The sequence below is a fragment of the Mobula hypostoma genome, chromosome 13 (assembly GCF_963921235.1).
Source record: "Mobula hypostoma chromosome 13, sMobHyp1.1, whole genome shotgun sequence".
Classification (NCBI taxonomy): Eukaryota; Metazoa; Chordata; class Chondrichthyes; order Myliobatiformes; family Myliobatidae; genus Mobula; species Mobula hypostoma.
In genome coordinates this window covers 87,652,106-87,674,357 of record NC_086109.1, presented here as the reverse complement: position 1 = coordinate 87,674,357, position 22,252 = coordinate 87,652,106, and the positions used below count along the sequence as shown (strand labels likewise).

Sequence of the window (22,252 nt, the reverse complement as noted above, 5' to 3'; positions counted from 1 at the left end):
ATCTCTGGTGGATTTCAGTGCTAGTTTTTACATAGGAAAACATTCTTTGAATATCTTGGCTTACATAGGAAAGTTTCTGGGGTGGGTGGGTTAAACATGAACACTCATATAAAACAGGTTTCACCAAACTAGAATGAGTTGCCAGAGGAAGTGGTTGAAGCAGGTACCTTAAAATGTAAAAGGCACAAGGACAGAGACATGCATAGGATCGACCTGGAGCAGGGGTTCCCAACCTATTTTATGCTATGGACCAATGCCATTAAGGGGTTCGTGGGTGTCAGATTGGAAACCCCAGACTTAGAGAGATATGGGCCAAACAAAGGCAAATGGGACTAGCTCAGGTAGGTAACTTGGCCCATGGCATCTCGTCCATGGGATGCCAATCAAGTACTCAGACAAGCTTTGAGGTCTGATCTATCCTAATGCAAGGACAGAATGAGCATCAGGTTTATCATCGCTGACATACTGTCTGCAAATACCGGCTTTGTGGTAGAAAAAAGCGCAACAGCGCCTCTTTCACCTCAGATGGTTGCAGAAGTTTGGTATCAGTCCCCAAATCCCAAGGACTTTCTACAGGGGCACAATTGAGAGCATCCTGACTGGCTGCATCACATTGATACAATTGTACTTCTGTGCTATATTGACTGTCCTGTTGTACATACTATGTATTACAAATTAGTATAAATTGCTCATTTAGACAGACATAACGTAAAGATTTTTACTCCACACGTATATGAAGGATATAAGTAATAAAGTCAATTCAACATAGATGTAAAATTTGTTTAGTGGCAGCTGTACAGTGCAAGACAAAATTACTATGAATTATAAAATAACCAGTGTATACAAAAGGAATAACAAGCTAACACACTCAAAATGCTGGAGGAACTCAGCAAGTCAGACAGCATCTATGGAGCAGAATAAATAGTCTACATTTTGGGCTGAGACCCTTCATCAAGACAGAGACATAGTCATCAAAAAGAGTTCTCAGCCCGTCTAGTCCACGCTGAACTGTGCCGACATGGACTGCTCAGAAATCTGATAGGGGAGGAGTAGATTTGAGGTTGGGTCTTGACCCAAAACATGAACATCTCTTCCACACCCCCCCCCCAATAGATGCTGCTGGGCTCAGAGTTCCTTCAGCACTTCTTTTTTTGTGCTTTAAACTCTTGACTCTTTCCGTTTGGAAACTGGAAGAGAAAATACAAGCTCTCCTATGCACCAAATCTCAGATAATATCAGGCCAAGTCTCAATCTAAATTCTACTATTTGTATTAGGCAGGTGGCGTGATAAGGTGCAAATAAAAACGTTTCCAAATATGCAGTACTGTCGTGACACTGCAAAGAACCGTGCCAGCGATGAAAAAATCTTATCACAATCAGGTTCACTGGCTCGTAAAAACTGTTGGTAGCAAGGGATTCCGGGAATTTGGCGACATCTTTTTAACCATCCTTCCTAAACATACACACGTGGACCATCTGCAGAAATCACTGGGTTTTATTACAGCGAATTTATACGTTTAAAGCCAGTAACTCCCAACACTATTTACAGGTGAGGGGACAATGGTTCTTGTTTGCAAACGTGTATTTTTTTTTAAAAAAGGGACGAGTTCTCTTTTGGTCAAAACAAAAGCCAAAGATTGGTGATTCAAATGTGACATTAAATTTGGAAGCGATCAAATCTTCGACGTTACACTGACAACTCTAATATGTGCGATTACAGTTACCAGTTAGAACCGACCACAATGGTTGCAGTTAAGTAGTTTGCGCCGTGCCAAATTGCTGCTTTAGCAGATAAACCTCACATCCAACATGCGAAAACAAAGCAACACCAACAGATCCGGCACAAGGCGCCCCAGAACGTAATCGGAAATATAATACACTAACTAGCGTGTACCCAAAGAGATTTTGTTTTTAAAAATGCACCTGAAGCTATTGTTCCCAGCGAGATACAAAAGAATAAGCGATAACAATGTATCTGAGAGGATAGAAGTAATAATGTTTAAAATGGTTCTGAAATCTCATTCTGCATAAGCTCTTATTTTTAAAATGTGCATATAGGAGCTATAACAAGACATGAAATAGTTTCCTCCCGCAGATTAACTGAGAACCAAAACAAGACCTATTCTTCATTACAAATATATACTGCAATGCATATCCCAATTGAAGAAATCAAACTCGGAAGAAAAATAAAAACACGTCAACCAGTTTTCTAAATTTTAAAGTGCAACTTCTTAAAAACAAACTTCTATAAGATGCAAAAGAGAGGGAAATGGGAAAGTTTTGAAAACAGCGCACAGATAGATACACAAACACAGCGCTAATGAAATAGACAAAAGAGTCGAGCCCCAGTTATATTGTATCCCCAAAACCACAGAAACAAAAACACACTCACACACATACACACACACACCAGGTAACAAAGCTGGGGGGATGAACAGAACAAAGCCCACCGTAACAAGGAGATTGAATTACAGGATTGTGAGCATAGAGTTTCTGCAATTTTTTTCATTAAGGGGAAAACAAATTAAAACGAAGTTTGTTGAAGCCTTACCTCAATGGAGCCTCGTCAAATAAGATCAGCAACTTTTTAACTGTGCTCACTCATTGCCACCCTTCTCATTCTCACAAGGATATAATCAACTCATAGCATTTTTCCTGGGGTTATTTAGCGCTGCTTTTGTCCCTCCCGATGAGATGTATTTAATTAATTTAATCTCTTCGGATGCAATCCGGGTTCCAAATCTCCAGAAGTACAGGAACGAGAAGTGTAACGACCAACTCCTGCCCTCTCACTGCCCCCCACTTGTTGCTCCGTTCACTCAGCTCCCTCTCCCCCAAAGTTAGATAAACAAGTGCGCATGCGCAATAGACGACGTCTCCCTCGTTGTAACCACGTCCTCATTGGGCGAATCGCCATCATAAGCCTCGAGCCCATTCGCTATCTCTCATGTCAGTCATACTTTACAGCAAGGTTTCGATTGGATTTGCAGAGTACAGAGTCGCCCTTTATTTAATTTTATGGTTCTCAAATATAAATTTGTAATTTTCTAGCAATATGGAAGGACAAAAATAAAACAAAAACATGGTGTACATATATTTAGTGTAATCACCCTTAATATTACCAAATTTAAATATGCATATAAGTATATTAAATTCAGAAATATTCATTTTAATTTAACATAATTTAACTTTCATATCTATTTTCTACGGTAAAGGTACTGTCTGATTTCCATTATAAAGCCTATCAGAGTGGTATGATGAGGTATTGCAGTGTAAAAGGTGCCTTTTTTTTTCAAGTGGAACATAAGCTCTATTTTAGTCTGATGTCTGGATCCATGGAAGATTGTTAAAACAATGGCCTATCCCAACAAGTCCTACTGGAATTTATATGCATGCAGTTAAATATATTTGTAATTAGTTAGCCTCTGGTCAATTAATGTCTTATGAGAAAGTACATCTGTAATTCTTGACCAGTCTATGTTTAGGCGATGCATGACCCAACTCATTGGTTGGTTCTACATTGCATTCTATCATGGCTTGGCAAGTCACTCAGTTAAGGTACAATGAGGAATAGGTGCTGACCCTGTTGGCAATATTATTAAAGAACAAAAATGGTGCTACTGTGATATAGAGCAGGAGAATTCATGATGATATTCTGACGATTATAAATCCCACGTGTAACAGTTTTAAAGCAGATTATCTGGTCATTTTCACATTGTTGCTTCAGAAGTTTAGCTTTATTTATCATATGAACATTGAAGCATACAGTGCAGTGCATTATTTGCATCAAATCAAATCAGCGATGACAGTGCTGGGGGCAGCCTGCAAGTTTTCTCCGGTTTCCAGTATCAACATAGTTGTGTACAATGTTCCTTCGGATATTCTTGGTAGATCACAAAACCATGTATTTCACTTCTTTTATGTCTCTTATGTTTGTCTTTCATCTTGAATCTGATTCTGGAACTGCTGGAGCGTGTGGTTTGCGGTTTGGAGATCGTTTGGGTGTTTCAGCGCTCTGCAATGTCCGTGGGGATTCTGGGAGGCATAAGCAGCGCGCGAGAACCTCGTGGCAAGAAGGCTGCAGGACTTCCATTGTTCGCTGATTAAAGCAATGAGGGAGATTGAAGTGCTGGCTGCCGGCTTTTTTATTGATGGGGGATCGCTTGGCTGCTGGGGAGAGGAGACAGGATTTTTATCGCTAGTGAGATGGCTCTGCTACAGAGAGGGAGAATGTTGCCCAGATTTTCTTCATTTTGGATGTGGACTAGGACTGTGGACTTCTTTTCAGTCTTTTGGTTTTTTTTTGTATTCTGTGTTTTTCACCTGATATTTTGTGTGTGGGGGGTCGGGGGATTTGGAGGTCAATGTGCCTGTTTCATTTTTGTTCCTTTTTTGTGCAGGGAGGAGGGATTTGGGGGTTAATGGTCGTGCTGCCTTTCTTTTCTTTCATAGTTTCATGCTATCCAGTGAAGAAGAATTTCAGAGTTGTATACTTTGATAATAAATGAACCTTTGAACATAGTATGCCCACAATTTACTAACTCTAACCGTATATTCAAAGTTCAAAGTACATTTATTATCATAGTACATATATGTCACCACATATAGCCATGCAATTCATTTTCTTGTGGGCATACTCAATAAATCCATAGCATAATAACCATAACAAAATCAATGAAAGACTGCCCATTAGGGCATTCATCCAGAGTGCAGAAGACAACAAACTGTGCCAATATAAAAAGAAGAAACAATAATAATAAATAAATCACCAATAAATATCAAGATTATGAGATGGAGTCCTTGAAAGTGAGTCAATTGGTTGTGGGAACATATCAATGATGGGGCAAGTGAAGTTGAGTGAAGTTATCCCCTTTGGTTCAACAAACTGATGGATGAGGGCAGTAACTGTTCCTGAACCTGGTTGTGTGAGTCCTGAGGCTCCTGTACCTTCTTCCTGATGGTCGTCATGAAAAGAGACATGCCCATGTGCCAGCCTTTATGCCTACTCCAAGATCAATCTAACCCTTCCTTCCCACTATCCTTCCATGTTTTTTTTTCATTCATATGCCTATCTAAAAGTCTCTTAAATGTACTTAATGTATCTGTCTCTACCACCACCCCTGCCATTACATTCCACACACCCACCACTCTCTGTATCAACAACCTATCTCTGACACCCCCTCCTGACCTTCCTCCAATCGCCTTAAAATTATGTCCCCCTCGTAGTTGCCATTTCCACCCTGGGAAAAAGGCCCTGACTGTCCACTCAATCTATGCCCCTTGTTTCACATCCTTCACATCCTTCCTATAATCAGGCGACAAAAAATGAACACAACACTCCAAGTGTGGTCTAAGCAGAGTTTTTACACTTGCAACATTTCCCCGTGGCTCTCGATCTTGATCCCCTGACCAAGACCAACACACCATACTTGATTGGATCCCAACCACTTGATACTCCCCTTTTCTTGAAGCAGAGTCTTGCTGACTCTCTGTTTTATTATGTTAATTTCTGATTGCTTCACTATAGAGAGGATGTGGAAGCTTTACTGAGGGTGCACATAGAGATGCAAAAGACGATAAGAGGCATTGATAGATTAGACTTCTGGCAAATATTCCCAGGGCAGTAATGGCTAATACAAAAGGGCATAATTTTAGTGTGACTGGAGGAATATATAGGGGGGATGTCAGAGGTAGATATTTTACCCAGAGATTGGTTGGTGCCAGGAACACACTCTCAGGGGTAATGGTTGAGACAGATACATTAGGAACACTTGAGAAATAGTTACATGGATGAAAGAAAAATGGAGGGCTATGTGGGAGGAATGGTTACATTGATCTTCGAGTTGGTTAAAAGGACAGCACAATATCGTGGGCAAAGGACTTGTACTGTGCTGTACTATTCTATGTTCTAATCTATTCTTACATTTTCGCTCATTTCTAAATCAGAAGGTTGTGTATTTAAGCTCCACTGAACATCGAACAAGATGGCGCTTTGGTACAGTTCTGACCTTAAGGTGAGCCATCATTCCAAGATCTAGGATTCCTTCTCGGTTGAATTATCTCACTGCAGTGTTCAAGGAAAAAAGCTAGCATTTACATTATTTACAGTATATTGCCTCCTTCTCTCCAAAACAGACTCACACATTTTCTTTCCCAACTCACTTTCTGACTAAGTTGGCGTTACATTTGACTCACATTCACTTGAGAGCCAGTTGCAAAAATGACTGAACGATTGATGTTAGTGAGGTCACCTTTGATTTACACTTTGTGATAGAGCTGTCGCAACTTGATGCACTACATGTATCTGTTTGCACTGATATACTCAAATGGCAATCAATCTTTCTGTCTGTCTGTCCATCCACCCGTTTCCCTCTCTATACCAGGGATTTCCAACCTTTTTTATTCAATGGACCGATACCATTAAGTAAAGGGTTCTTGGACCTCAAGTTGTGAACCCCTTGTCCAGAGAGTGAGCAATTTATACTTGAGATTCAGTTTCAATGCAAACTTAAAAATTCCCTTTTGCTTGTTAGACTGTGGTAAAAACTCACCTCAACCTATGTTTAGGGTGCAATCATCTGGTTCAGCCATCTTATGGACATTTCCATAGACACCATAAATTTTAAGGTGGCAGGGTGGAGATATGTCAATGCCAAAGGAGGCACTCCCTCCCTCCACTAGCCCTTGCGAAAGGTGTGACACCTGCTTAGCGCCATGCCCCCCCCCCCACCCTCATCCGATCAGGGTCTCATTAATCCCTGGAGCAGGTGGTGGATGATTGTAGGAGTAGCTGGTGCATGATACAAGTCCTGTTAATGCAATCACTGATGCCAGGCAGACAGTCTCTGAAGAGTATTGCTAATGGCTGGGGTCTCCCATCTTGTAAAGACACCACACAGAAGAAGGCAATGGCAAACCACCTCTGTAGAAAAATTTGCCAAGAACAATCATGGTCAGAAGAAACTTTGAACTTTACTGTACTCACAGACTTCATCATCAAGTTATGGTATTTTTACACTGTTTGTAACTATCTGTTATAATTATGTGGTTTTTTCAGTTTTTTTCAGTCTTGGTTTGTCCTGTGTTTTGTGATATCACATTGGAGGAAATAATGTATCATTTCTTAATGCATGCATTACTAAATGACAATAAAAGAGGACTGCGCGTCCTCATAATCATAAAAAAAATGACCGCCCACGTCGTACTACATGGCACATAATGATGATGCTCATAAATTTTGTGTTGATCAATGAACTTCCTATTTGCTTTATCGACATCAGCAATATACGACCACCGTTGGTAGTACTGACATGAGGCTCTCCTCATCTGCATTCAAAAATCCCATGGTAGCCCATGCCATCTTCTCACAGGTGCCATCGGGCAGAAGATACAGAAGCCTGAAGTTCCACACCACCAGGTTCATGGGCAGCTACTTCCCTTCAACCATTCAGTTTTTGAACTAACCTGCACAACCCTAATCACTACCTCAGTGCAGAACTCTATGACCACTATCTTGATATACTAACATATTAAAATGTCCACCTTCTGTTTCTCTCTTTCTGTCCGGATTAGGGTTTCCCATCCTAGAGTCCACGGACCCCTTGATTAATGGTAGAGGTTCACGGCATCAAACGTTGGGAACTCTGGTTGAGATAGACAGTGAGCTATTTAAACATGAGCTTCAAACAAAGTAAGATAAAGACGCAATAATAAAAAATACAACAAGTATACAGTAAATACATAGGATAGTTTCGATACATTGATTGTATGTAGATAAAGTGGCATTAGGTACAGGAGTGTCTGTACCTAAGGTGACTGACAAGAAATGATATAGTAGTGGTGGTGGGGCGTGTGTTGTGGGGTGGGTTAGTGGGTAGAGGTGTTGGTCAGTCTTACTGTTTGGGGGAAGTAACTGTTTTTGGGTCTGGTGGTCCTGGTGCAGGTGCTGTGTAGCCTCCTCCCTGATGGGAGTGGGACTAACAGTCCATGAGCAGGCTGGGCGGGATCCTTTATGATATTCCTGGCCTCTTTCCAGCACCTTTCTTTATATACGTCCTTGATTGGGTTGTCCAGTTTTGTTTGCCTGTTGTAGAGTGTTTTGTTTTTGTGCTGCATTGGTTCCAGTTTGGTTCTCCTTTACACTTGTGTACTGGAAATGACATTAAACAATCTTGAATCTTATAAACACAAGAAATTCTGCAGATGCTGTAAATCTTGAGCAATGCATACAAAATGCCAGAGCAACTCAGGTCATCGTGAATAAAACCCTCCCCAGCATTGAGCACATCGACACAGAGCACTGTCATAGGAAAACAACATCCATCACAGGGGATCCCACTACCCAGGCCATGCTCTCTTCTCACTGCTGCCATCAGGAAGAAGGTACAGCAACCTCAGGACTCACACCACCAAGTTCAAGAACAGCTACTACCCCTCAACCAGCAGGCTCTCAAACCAAAGGGGATAACTACACTCAATTTCACTTGCCCCATCGATGAACTGTTCCCACAACCTATGGATTTACTTTCAGGGACTTTTCATCTCATGTTCTTGATATTTATTGCTTACTTATTTGTTTGTTTGTTTATTTATTTATTTCCACCGTTGGCACACTGGTTGACTGCCCATGTTTGTGTTGTCTTTCATTGATTCTGTCATGGTTATTATTCTATAGATTTATTCAGTATGCCCACAAGAAAATGAATCCCAGGGTTGTATATGGTGGCATATCTGTACTTTGATAATAAGTTTACTTTGAACTTTGCACTTTTGAACTTTAGCATCTATAGGGGTGGGAAATAGACAGTCGATGAATGGGGATGACTACTTTGATCACTTTGCACTATAATGGACATTTTTGTTTGCTCTAATCGTGTTCTTACTTGTAAAAATTGCATTTAAATTATGTTTAATTTATGTTTCTCTTGAGAATGCTGCTTATGTTTTGCTCTGTGCCTTTGCCACTGCTGTATAAGCATTTCATTGCACCTGTGTATACATGTACTCATGCACACAGTACTGTGCAAAAGTCTGAGTAAAAAGGATTATGTAAAGTAAAGATACTTTCAAAAATAATGAAATGAAAAGGTTTGAAATATCAAAAAAAACTATAAAAAGCAGTGAACAGCAAAAAACTAAATCAAATCAGTATTTGGTCTGACCCTTTGCCTTTAAAATTTCATCAATTCCCTTAGGTACACTGTCGTGCAGTTTTATAAGGAAATCGGCTGGTAGGTTGTTTCAAGCATCTTGGAGAACTTGCCACAGCCCTTCTGCAGACTTTGGCTGCCTCACTTGCTTCTGTCTCTCTAGGTAATCACAGACAGCCTCAATGATGTTGAGATCAGGGCTCTGTGGAGGCCAGACCATCTGAAACCATGCAAAAAATCTAGGGTGCCTAAGATTTTTCATGGTACTATATAACAATTGACATTGACTTTACATTCCTGACTTGGGCAGTGCTTTTCTGTGACAGAATCTTACTTGTGGCTGCACATTTCTATCAGAAGACACAAATGTTTCCTTCCCTACGTTCAAAGAGACAGAAATCAGTTGCACCATCCAAATATTTTTCTTACTCATACAACAGACAAATGAATGATGTAGGTTATCGCCATTTACTGAACAAGACATACGTTCCATTTGTTGCAGTACCCAGCAAAGCAGTCTGACCCTCGACGATCACAACTTTCCATTTCCAGACACATACCAATTCCAGACATAGACAGGTGACAGTCCTATCTCCAATACAGTCGTCTCAAGGGCTGTATGTAGTAGCATAGAACCCTTGACACACTATCGTACAGATGAGCCTGGGACACCCACTGTGCAAAAGTTTTATGCTCAAATATATAGCTAGGGTGCCTAACAGTTTTGCACAGCACTGTATTTGTCAACGTGGAACAGAGCTTGTACAGTAAACCTGGTGGGAGCAAAGGATGTTGGGAATGGCACAGGAGGTGTGTGAGACGGGTGGCAGAGAAGGAGTGCCAGGGCAAGGGATGGTGCCCCTGACAATTTGTTTATTAATCATTGCAGTATGTCTCTCTGGTGCTTCTCGCTCCCTCCCTCTCCCTTCCCCTTTTCCCAACCATGATTCCCCTCTCCCTGCTCCCTTCCCACTCTCAGTCCACAACAGAGACCCATATCAGAATCAGGTTTATCATCACTCACATATATCTTGAAGTTTGTTCATTTTTTGCGGCAGCAGTACATACAAATACTGCAGTGCTATGCAGAAGCTTGGGAACCCCAGCTATATAAATGTGGCTAAGACTTTGCACAGTACTGTATGTCAGGACAGGCCCTATCACCACCAGCCAAGCAAAAACTTGGAGCTTGTCTGGAAGTTTGGGTGATGAGGCATTTTGACAAAACATTCAAATAAATGACAGAACACAAGTCTGTACCTTAATAGACTTGGCCAGTTTATCATCTGCTCAGCTATTTTGCATTTTCAAACTACTCTCAAGTGAAAATGAGTCAAATTTAGCATTGTCTTAAGTGAAGAAGGAGTTCGAATGAAGAAGAATGTTAATCCCTGGCCTGCTTCATCATGGGTAGAGCTCCCCTCACCATAAAGGACATCTACGAGAGGTGATGTCTCAGGAAGGTGACATCCATCATTAAGGACTCCCAAAACCAGATTCTCATTGCTGCCATCAGACAAGAGTTAAATGAATGTGAACATCCACTCCTCAAGATTCAACAATAGCTTCTTCTCCACTGCCTTCAAGTTCTTGAACCAAACTGAAAACTCTTAATATAACCTCACCTTACTTCTTTCTTCTCTCGTTCGATATCACTATGGATTTAGTTTTGTTTATGTTTTGTCATGTGCTGTAAGTTATGTACAATTTCCATTCATTTACAATTGTCAGTGTTTGTAATGCTCTGTGCTGCTGCAAGAGTCTGATTTCCATGTCAGTTATACCCTGGGAATTGATATCATCAGTCAGGGAACAGCAGCTGGAATTTCTGGGACATGTACTGAGGAAAGGGAAGCTCAGACATCTTGCAGTGATGGGAAAAACTGATGGAAGAAAAAGTCGAGGTCGACAGCACATGGCATTCGTGAGTTAAATCAAGAGATGGCCGGGCAAAAGTCTTTATTAGAATTTCTCGGATTAAAGACAGATACTGGTCACCCACGTCATACAACATGGTACATAATGATGATGATGTGCGTCCATGATAATAAACTTAAAAGTTAACTCAATTTGCTTTCCAAGGACAATTTGCAGTAAAATCCAGTTAAAATTCCCACATTTCTTTGAATCAGACAACTAGCTCAAACAGCACAGATTGTTAGGCCTTTAAGGAGCAGAATCACAATACAAAATAACGGAAGTATAATTTCTGATGTAGCAAGTTTCCAATCAACTTTGGCCTCAACTGTGTTGTTTGGGGAATTCAATTTCATGAATGTTGGTTCTTAATGTTACGGGGCAAATGTGAGTGCATGCAACCATAACCTCACAAAATATTTGGATTCTTTGGATGGTTACTGAGGGGTGGGGGGTGATTTGAACAGACAGCCTTCACCTCCATTCTCCACACATGTCACCACAGGGAAGGCGTGAGGACAAGTTAGTTTCAAAATAAAGACAAATTAGGAAGGCATTCTAAACTGCTCAGGTGCACCTCCTAGTGGCAGTTAATGCAATGGCATGATCAGTGGCTCGGGGCCAGATTGCCATTCCTTCACAAAAAGTAATGATAAAAGATGGCAAAAATTTAAATAATTTCAATCAAAACACCAAATGAAATAAAAAAAAAACACTCCTGTCTTTAAAGAGGCAAAATTACATTAAAGTTGTAAATCATTTTTGTGGAAGTTTGTTCTACTGTGAATACCAGCAAGGTAGTATATGGTGGTGAATATGTACTTTGATTATAAACTTACTTTGAACTTTGAGCTTTGAAATGCATTCAAAGAAAAATTGGTAGAAACATTGTGCACAGCAAGCTCCCACAACAATCATTGTTGCACTATTCTTCAGTGACCTTGGAAAAAGCCGAATGCTTTGGGTTCTGGCTTTATTCAAGTTGCTAAGAGCTACAGAGTTCTAACAAAAAGTCAATTAAATAAAGTTGGGGGCTGACATAGTAGTGTAATGATTAGTATGACAACATTACAGTGCCAGCCAACCAGATTCAATTCCGCCGATGACCGTAAGGAGTTGGTATGTTCTCCCCATGACCACATGGGTTTCCTCTGGGTGCTCCAGTTTACTCTCACATTCCAGTGACGTTTGGATTAATAAGTTAATTGTTCATATGGCTGTAATTGGGTGATGCGGGGCTCAGTTAGAAAGGCCTGTTACTGTCCTGTATATCTAAAATAAGACCAATAACAAATAATTATTTGTGTATTTTGTGTATTGGGGCACGGATTCGCAAAGTTTATGGGAGAAGACAAGATAAGTAACAAAGCACGAGTTTGTTGCCATGACAGTGGTGTCTCCCCTAAGTTGTAAAGCAGTGAGTCTGAGCTTCTGCCCAAGATGGGCAAGCTGTCCAGGCCGAGACTTTAACACTGCACTACTCAAGTTGAGGCATTATGTTGAGACTGTGTCTTCCCAGTCAGATGGATATAAAGTACCCAACAATTTTTGTCAAAGCAGACTGGCAACATTCAAAATTTGGTCTTCTGAAACAACAAGCAATCTACTGGAGGAACTCAGCGTGTCGAGTACCATCAGTGGGAGGAAAGGATTGTCGCTGTCTTGGGTCAAAAACGTGCATCAAGACTGAGAAATGTTTGACAATTCCTTTCCTCACAGAGATACTCCTTGATCACTGAGCTCCTTCAACAGATTGATAGTGGCTACATATTCCAGTGGTTTCCTTTGTCTCTATTTTGGAGAGGGAGGGAGAGCAGCCAGTTGTCTTGGTACATGTTGGTACCAATAACATAGGAAGGAAAAGCAAATAGGTCCTGAAAAGAGAATTTAGAGAGCTAGGTAGAAAGCTGAAAAGCAGGATCTCCTGGGTAGTAATTTCTGGATTGCTGCCTGTGCCACGCACTAGTGAGGGTAGAAACAGGATGATTTGGCAGATTAATGCGTGGCTGAGAAGCTGGTGCAGAGGGAAGGGCTTCAGCTTCTTGGATCGTTGGGATCTCTTCCGGAGGAGGTGTGACCTGTTCAAAAGTGACGGGTTGCACCTGAACCCAAGGAGGACAATATTCTTGTGACATACATCAAAGTTGCTGGTGAACGCAACAGGCCAAGCAGCATCTATAGGAAGAGGCGCAGTCAATAGATGCTACTTGGCCTGCTGCGCTCACCAGCAACTTTGATGTATGTTGCTTGAATTTCCAGCATCTGCAGAATTCCTGTTGTTTGCAATATTCTTGTGGGCAGGTTTGTTAGAGCTGTTGGGGGGAGAGTTCAAACTAATTTGGTAGTGGGGGATGGGAACCAGAGTGAAGGGAGTCAGGACAGGACAGATGCTAAAAAAGCAAAGATAGCATGCAGTCAGACTGTCAGAAGGGCAGGCAGATGATAGGCCAAAATTGCAGCCAGCAGGCTGAGTATCAGTGCATTAGGGATGCAGAATCCAAAAGAGTAGCAAATACAGTACTCAAAGTGTTATATCTCAATGCATGGATTATAAGAAATAAGGTGGATGGCCTTGTTGCACTATTACAGATTGTCAGGTATGCTGTTGTGGACATCACTGAACTGTGGCTGAAGGATGGTTGTAGTTGGTAGCTGAATGTCCAAGGTTACACGTTGTATTGAAAGGATAGGAAGGTAGGTAGAGGGACTGGCGTGGCTTTGTCGGTAAAGAATGGCATCAAATCAGTTGAAAGATGTGACATAGGATCAGAAGATGTTGAATCTTTGTTGGTTGAGTTAAGAAACTGCAAGGGTAAAAGGACCCTGCTGGCAGTTATATATATATATGGGCTTCCCGATATTAGCTGGGATGTGGAGCACAGATTACAACAGGAAATAGAAAAGTTGTGTCAAAAGGGCAATGTTATGATAGTCATGGGAGATTTCAACATGTAGGTTGATTGGGAAAATCAGGTTGGTAATAGATCTCAAGAGAGTGAGTTTGTTGAATACCTATGAAATGGCTTTTTAGAGCAGTTTATCATTGAGCCTGCTAGGGGATTAGCTGTACTGGATTGGGTATTATATAATGAACCAGAAGTAATTAGGGAGCTGAAGGTAAAAGAACCCTTAGGAGGCAGTGATCACAATATGATTGAGTTCAACTCGAAATTTGGTAGGGAGAAAGTAAAGTCTGACATAGCAGCATTTCAGTGGAGTAAGGGAAATTACAGCGGTATGAGAGAGCAGTTGGCCAAAGTAAATTGGAAGGAGATGCTGGTAGGGGTGACAGAAGAGCAGCAATGGTGTGAGTTTCAGGGAAAAATGAAGGAGGTGCAGAATAGATGTATTCCAAAAACAAAGAAATACTCAAATGGCAAAATAGTACAACTGTGGCTAACAAAGGAATTCAAAGCTAATGTAAGATCAATAGAGAGGGCATATAACAAAGCAAAAATTAGCAGGAAGACAGGATTGGAAAGCTTTTAAAAACCTACAGAGAGCAACTAAATGAATCATTAGGAGGGAAAAGGTGAAATATGAAATCAAGTTAGCAAACAATATCAAATAGCAAATTCAACAAAATTTTCATTTCATTTATGTAGCACCTTTCACTATCCTAGGACACCCTTCAGACTGTTGAAATTTATTCAGTCCTTTTCAAAGAGCAGTAATTGGTGTGAGGTGGGAAATGTGACATTGAATTTGCCCACAACAGCAATGGGATAATTGATTAGACAAACCACTGCCACCTTGATTGAGAGATGAACGTTGATCAGAACCAATCCCTCCACCATTGACAAACAGTTGCAGCACTGTGTACTATCTACAAAATGTACTGCAACAACGCACCAAAGTTCCTAAGGCAGCACCTTCCAGACCCACGACCACTACCATCTGGAAGATACCTGGGAACTCCACCACTTGGAAATCCCCCTCCAAGTCACTCACCATCCTGACTTGGAAACATCACCGTTCCCTCATTGTCACTGGGTCAAAATCATGGAATTCCCTCCCTGACAGCACCGTGGGTGTACCTACATCTCAGAGACTGCAGTGGTTCAAGAAGGCAGCTCTGCACCACCTTCTCAAGGGGAATTAGGAATGGGCAATAAAAGCTGGCTTAGCTGGTGATGCCCACATCCCGTAGATGAATACATTTTAAAAAAAGAACAAGGGGAATCTTCAGAAAAAAATAGATAGGAGATAGCTTTATATTTTATCCACTTGACAAGACCTCCCATACTGCAGCTCTCCTAGGACAGTGGTTAAGTTTCAATCCATAAATCACATTAGAGGTCCTGGATAGGTCTTGAACTTAGAAACTGTTCTCTCTAAAGCATGCTTTGGTTGAAAGGCCATGGGAGGTTCTATGGAATGTTATAATAAAGGCGACTGTGTGTATTAAAACTGATTTTCTCCAAATAAACCAAAAAAGTTGCAGAATGGTAACTTCACGGTAACTTCACCACACTGGCTATTACAGCGCCAGTGACCTGGGTTCAGTTCTGCCGCAGTCTGTAAGGAGTTTGTTCGTTCTCCCCTTAACCGTGTGAGTTTCCTCCGGGTGCTCTGGTTTCCTCCCACATTCCAAAGATGTATGCGTTAGTAAAGATTACTAAACTGTGGCTCTGCTAGTTTGGCGATCAAAAGGATGGTTACATTTGTAGGCTGCCCCAACACAATCTTCGCTGATTTGATTTGACACAAAATGACACATTTCATGGTATGTTTCGATGTTTCCAATTTTGAAGTAAATTTTATTATTAAAGTACAATATTTGTCACCACATACAACCCTGAGATTCATTTTCCTGTGGACACACTCAGCAAATCTCTAGAATAGTAACTACAACAGAATTAATGAGAGATCAACCAGAGTGCAGAAGACAACAAACTGTGCAAATACAACTAAACAGCAATAAATAACAAGGTCATGAAATAAGGAGTCCTTCAAGTGAGATCATTGGTTGTGCCCAATTACTTTTTGCTTGCTACTGTCATAAATAATTTTGTTTAGTTTTCTAGATTCACTTTTAAACAAAACTCTTCAATACAAAGGTTCAGGCCAAGCGTCATACGGTCAAAGCAACTGAATCCATATGTAGGCGTAACATGTGCCTTTAATAACTGATCTTACCCAATTCCACATTAATATTCGCACCATAAGCTGAAACATAAAACTGTTATGTTCTGTCAAACGCTGGACCCCCGTTAACCATGTTTAGAACTGCCAGAGTATTTTCTGCAATGCATCCAAACAATGAGACAGAAAGTGGAGAAAACAGAACGCCTGCTGCCTTCACCAGCAACTTTTATGTGTGTTGCTTGAAATTCCAGCATCTGCAGATTTCCTCGTGTTTGCATGGAGACTCAGTTTCTTTTTGCTTCTAGTTCTCACCTTGGCTTCCAAACACTTTGCCTTTGCTCGGTACAGCTCTACAAATACTTGTCCAAGTGGGCATTGCTCATGGATGAGTTCTGAAATGTCTTTTGAGTGTCTGTTCTGATTGCACAGAGTGCTGACTGAGAATCCACATCTGGAGTTCTGCATGCAGTTTAGGTCCTCTGATTTAAGAAAGGTAGTAGTGGCATTGATAGCAGTCAGAAAGAGTGTCAGTGCGCTAATTCCTGGGATGAGCGGAGCATCCTATCATGAGTACATAAAGAAATTAGACCTGTTGTTTTCTCATGTATTCAATTCCTTACAGAGCTTGGGCACCCAGATCCATAATGGATTTGTGCCTAAGACTTCTGCACGCTGCTGTATTCTTTGGAGTTTAGAAGAATGAGGATGGTTTCACTGAAGCTAGGCCCCCCACACCCCACCATCCAGGCCATGCTCTCTTCTTGCTGCTGCCACTGGGAAGGAGGTACAGGAGCCTTAGGTCTCACACCACCAGGCTCAGGTACGGTTATTACCGCTCAACCATCAGGCTCCTGAACCAGCATGGGTAACTTCACTCACCTCAACACTGAACTGATTCCACAATCTCTGGACTGTACTCCTCTCCCCCCAGCTTTCAAATCTACCCCTCAGCCTTTTTTTCTCCAGTTCTGCCAAAGGGTTTTGGCCCAAAACGTCAACTGTGCTGCCTGGCCTGCTGAGTTCCTCCAGCATTCTGTGTGTGTTGCCCACAATCTCTGGGCTCACTTCCAAAATCTCTTCACATATTCTTGGTATTGTTTATTTATTTATTTTCGTAGTTGTACAGATTGTCTTCTATTGCACATTGATTGCCTTGTCAGCCTTTGTGTGTAGTTTTTCATTGATTTTGTCATATTTATTCGTTCTACTGTGAATGTCCACAAGAAAATAAATCTTGAAGTAGTATGTGGTGACATATACATATTTTGATAATATATTTACTTTGAACTTTGAAATTATAGAGTTCTTAGGGGGCATGACAGGGCAGATGTCAAGAGCTTTGTACTATTGTGAGAACCTTGAATGAAGGGCTATAGTTAGAAAACTAAGGAGCGGACATTTAAAACTGAGGTGCATAGGAACTTCTCTTTGCAGTTAACCTCTGGAATTCTCTGCCCTGGAGAGTTGTGGTGGCAAGATCATTGGCAATAGATACTAAAAGGAGGCTTTCATTACTTACTTATTCAACATCTACGTGAGCAACGGTCATTTGGACAAGTGCTTGCGGAGTCATAAAAATGAAAGTCATTCCGCTTGGAAAGAGAGAACTGGAAATAAGAATAAAGAATACCTGGAGTAGTTCCTGTTTTATTGTTTGGATGCAGTGCAGAAATATTCTGGCAGCCCTGAACATTGTTAACAGGAATCCAACAATAGATGGAATATAATGGCATTAAGTTTCAGCTCAACATTTTTTTCAGTTGACGCAGAATAGGATGGGGAAGGTTAATGCCAAGCAAATGGGGTACAATCAATTAGATACATCAGTGTTAAGTACACGATATCTTAATACAGAGCTAATTTTGTTCGGATTGTTCCATCTGTGTATTTTTGTTCCAACCATAAAATGTCTTATATTTCCACGTAGATAAGAATTTGGAAGCCCATTTTTTATGCCCCCAGTCATGGTTCTCAAACAAGCAGTCCAGATTTGCTAAACTATGCTAAAGTTCTTCAAACTATTAGCAAACCTATTTTTAAATGAAGATAAGCATAAAACAAACTCAACGGAGTACACATTTCACTTTCATAAATTAGCTTATACTTAAATGAATAAAAGATTAGATCAACTTTCCATTTCATGGAAATTAAACTCATTACATAACAGTCTGCTTGATTGAGATTGTCACATTTGCAGGTAATTATGTATAATTCTCTGTAGATTCAATTCTACTCAAAAAAAAACTGTGAAAACCAAAGCAGCCCCACATCTAAATGTCAGATTCAAGTTCATTGAAAGGATATACATTGTAGTTGTGCATTAACAGAAACACAGACATCTTGTGTACAATCCCTCCATCTTCCTGCTGTCATAATAATGATAGAGTCCCTCTTGTCCTTACCTACCACCCCATCAGCCTCTGCATCCAATACATCATCCTCCACAACTTCCACCTTCACCAAACGGACCCTACCCCTAAATGTTTCTTTACCTACCCCCCCACCCCGGGTCTGTGATTCTTTCGTTCCTTCATCCCTCCCCACTAATCTCCCTCCCAGCACTTATCCCTGCAAGCAGGCTAAGTGCTCACCTGCTCATTCACCTCCTCCCTCACCTCCATTCAGGGCCCCAAACAGTCCTTCCAGGTGAGGCAACACCTCACCTGTGGATCTGCTGGGGTCAAGTATTGTGTCCAATGCTTGTGATGCAGCCTCCTCTACACTGGTGAGACTCGTCGCAAATTGGGGGACAGCTTCGTTGCGCACCTTTACACCATCCTTTACACAAGATGGACTTCCCGGTGGCCAACCATTTTAATTCTGATTCTCATTCCTGTTCCGCTATGTCGATCCATGGCCTCCTCTCGTGCCAAGGTGAGGCCAACCTCAAAGGTTCAAAGGTTCATTTTATTATCAGAGCATGTATGCAGAATACAACTCTGAGATTTATCTTCTCCAGCTAGCCATAAAATACAGAAAAACCCTGGAATTCATTGAGGCCCCCCCTCCTGCATGAAAAAAAAGAAAATAACTTGCTAACCCCAAATTCCCCAATCTCTCCTTCGTACATAAACTAATAGATCTCCCACCAGGGTTCGGCAGCTAAAACATCAATCCCCTAACCCTCAAGTTCCTCCCACATACAAAAAAAAACAATGACAATAACATCAAACACCCAAACCCTCCCTCACCCAAAGAAAGTAACATATCACCCTCTGGGTGGAGAAGCAACCCTCCAACCTGATTGCAAGAGTATCAATTTCTCCTTAATTTCTCCTTCCAGTGAACAAAAATTCCCCCCTTCCTCCATTCCCCGCTCTGACCTTCCGCTTCTTCTCTCCTGCCTATTACTTCCCCCGGGTCCCCTCCTCCTTCCCTTTCTCCTGTTAGACTCTTTTCCTCTCCCATCAGATTCTTTCTTCTCCAGCCTTTAATCTTTCCCACTCACTTGGCTTCACCCATCACCTTCCAGCTAGCCTCTTTCCCCTCCCTTCACCTTTTAATTCAGGCATCTCGCCTCTTCCCTCTCAGTCCTGAAGAAAGGTCTTGGCCCAAAATGTCAACTCTACTCTGTTCCACAGATTTTGCCTACCCTGCTGAGTTCTTCCAGTGTTTTGTGTGTGTTGACTTGTGTGTTGCCTGCTGTTTTTGTTGGTGACAGTTCAAAATGAGGATGATCAGGCTTAACTCATGAACTGTAATAGACCACAAAACCATAAGATATAGGAGCAGAATTAGGCCATTTGGCCCATCAAGTCTGCTCTGTCATTTCAACATGGCTGATCCATTTCTCTCCTCCCTGTAACCCTTCATGCCCTTACTAATCAAGAATCTATTAACCTCTGCCTTCAATATACCGAATTACTTGGCCTTCACAGTTGCCCGTGGCAATGAATTCCACAGATTCACCACTCTCTGGCTAAAGAAATTCCTCCTCATCTCCATTCTAAATGGTCATCACTCTATTCTGAGGCTGTGTCCTCTGGCTATAGACTCCCTCACCATAAGAAACATCCTATCAACATCCATTCTACCGAGGCCTTTTCGACAAGTTTTAATCAGATCCTCTCATTCTTCTGAATTCCAGTGAGTAGAGGCCCAGAGCCATTAAATACTTGTGGTCCAAAACTGCTCACAATAATCCAAGTGAGGCGTCACCAGTGCCTTATAAATCTTCAACATTATATCCTTATTTCTATATTCTAGTTCTCTTGAAATGAATGCTTATATTGCATTTGCTTTTCTTACCACTGACTCAACACGAATTAAGATTGAGTTGGTAGCGAGGAAGGCAAATCCAATGGAGGTCAGAAAGTGAGGACCATCAGCGTCAGACTTCCATTGGACTGTGATATTAGCCAATGAATCAGCATTTATTCTTCTCAGTGGTTGGTTTGTGTCAAATTATTTTACAATGATCAGCAAAAGAATAAGCAACTGATAGAATGTCATGATTTCCTAATGCTTTGCAGTATGGGGGCCCGCTTTTTGCCTGGATTAAATTGAAATTCTCACCCTGCAGTTTCAAATTTAGAATGTTCATTTTGGCATACAGATCGGCTAGGTATGCCACATCTCCACGTTAAAGTTCAATCTTGTTTTCCGAGCTCTTATCGACTTTGAGCAAAAATTCAACCAGTGTCAAAAAGATCAAGGAAATGGTTCAAGCAGTAGCCTTTTGATAGCCAATGCTCCTCAGTGTAAGGAAGCAAACGTTCAAACTCTTCATCATTATCTTGGCATAACTGAAGAAATATTCTACTATTTAGTGATGAGCTTTAATTTTATTGATAGGAGATGTTACAAGTCGTGCTTGATAAAAGTCGTTGGCTGAGGTTTTTGGCTGAGAGATGTTAACAATGAATTACACAATGGATTGCAAACAGACTTGGAATTTCTTTTTTCATAAATGCCACTAAACCAGCATGGTGACTGGTCATATATGGTGCTCCATTTGTTGCACAAGAAATCATGTTCTTAATCAGAGTACTTTATCCTCAATGTACATTTTAAGTTTGTCATAGATTGATTCTCTGTTGATACTTGTTTTTAATTTTTTACAGAAGAGAATTTTTTCACAAACTTTTCCATTTTGATAAACCATACATATGCCATTAGCAATACCTCATTATCTTGCACAATTGACTCACCCATTTGTATCCCAAATTCTGTTTTTTGTAGCTCTGGGCAGAATTGATACTCAATGTCATAACTCATTTCATCAAAATGACAAGCTACACATTATTACTCAGAGGAATTGATTTTAAAATACTGGTATCCATTATGAGAACAGTGTTGAGTACTTCTGATGTAGCAGGCATTATTAATCTTTCACCAATTGGTGATTTTCTCCACTTTGCTCTCATTTTGGAAATGTTATAAGAAGCAATGAGACCACTATCAAGGGCATTTTTAGCTTCCTTGGCAAATGATTCCAGTCTGGAACACTTTGCAAGTGCTTCTTTCATCTTCTGGAACAGAGTAATATCACAAGTAGCCTTTTCAAGGTGTCTTTTACGGAAGTGTTCCTGCAATCTTGATGATTTCATGGCTTCATTGAATAAATAAGACACACGGGGTGTTGCTGACCTAATGGAAATGGAATAAAACCATACTCCGTGTTTACATTTGATGCACTTTCTGTAGATTTTGTTTCTTAGTAGAATTAGAATTCAAGGCTTCACTGTCTTCAGACTTACTGAGATCATGCAATACATATTTATCTATCATTACCATGGTTAAATTAAAATCAAAAACTAACATAAATGGGAACGCTTATTGGATGTTGACGACGGCAGTAATTGACATGATCAGTCAGAACTTGTGCCTTAAGTTAGGGTACCTCTTAGTGCTCACCCCCCAAGAATCTTGAATGCCCCCCAACAACTCCTATTTCCCTTAATGCCACCTTAGGACACATAACCACTCCCACATAACTGCTCTATTTATATTGCTTCTTATCACATCCATTCAAAGCTGTTATGTTTTGTAACTCCAAAATGTAAAGCTAATAGAAACAAAAACGCTGAGAAGGGAGATGCGTGTCTTGGTTTTGTTTTAATTTAGTGAGAAGAGTACACATGACGTGGTGGCATAAT

The 22,252-nt window shown here is 40.9% G+C and overlaps 1 protein-coding gene across 4 annotated transcripts in view; it reads right to left on the bottom strand.

Annotated features, from left to right (window-relative positions):
- The window catches only part of LOC134355758 (A-kinase anchor protein 13-like), a 557,767-nt gene extending 554,938 nt beyond the window's left edge, over positions 1-2,829 (bottom strand). For all 4 annotated transcript variants that reach the window (XM_063066124.1, XM_063066122.1, XM_063066127.1 and 1 more), the window contains exon 1: positions 2,552-2,829. The gene's annotated coding sequence lies outside the window, so the exon portion shown is untranslated. The remainder of the gene's footprint in view (positions 1-2,551) is intronic.
- Positions 2,830-22,252: the final 19,423 nt, after the last annotated feature.